Genomic DNA, 329 nt, shown 5'->3' on the forward strand with positions numbered 1-329 from the left:
ACAGTAACGGTAACATCGTAACATCGTAACATCGAAACAGTAACATCATAACAGTAACAGTAACATCGTAACATCATAACAGTAACAGTAACATCGTAACATCGTAATAGTAACAGTAACATTCTAACAGTAACGGTAACACCGTAACACCGTACCGTAACCGTAGCGTAACCGTACCGCAACCGTACCGTAACTGTACCGTAACCGTACCGTAACCAGTACCAGCACCAGTAGCAATAGCAATAGCAATGGCAACCGTAACACCGTAACCGTACCGTAACCATTTTTTTTTTTTTTTTTTTTTTTTTTTTTTTTTTTTTTTTTTTTTT

This window comes from Hylaeus volcanicus, chromosome 2 (assembly GCF_026283585.1).
Source record: "Hylaeus volcanicus isolate JK05 chromosome 2, UHH_iyHylVolc1.0_haploid, whole genome shotgun sequence".
Taxonomy (NCBI): Eukaryota; Metazoa; Arthropoda; class Insecta; order Hymenoptera; family Colletidae; genus Hylaeus; species Hylaeus volcanicus.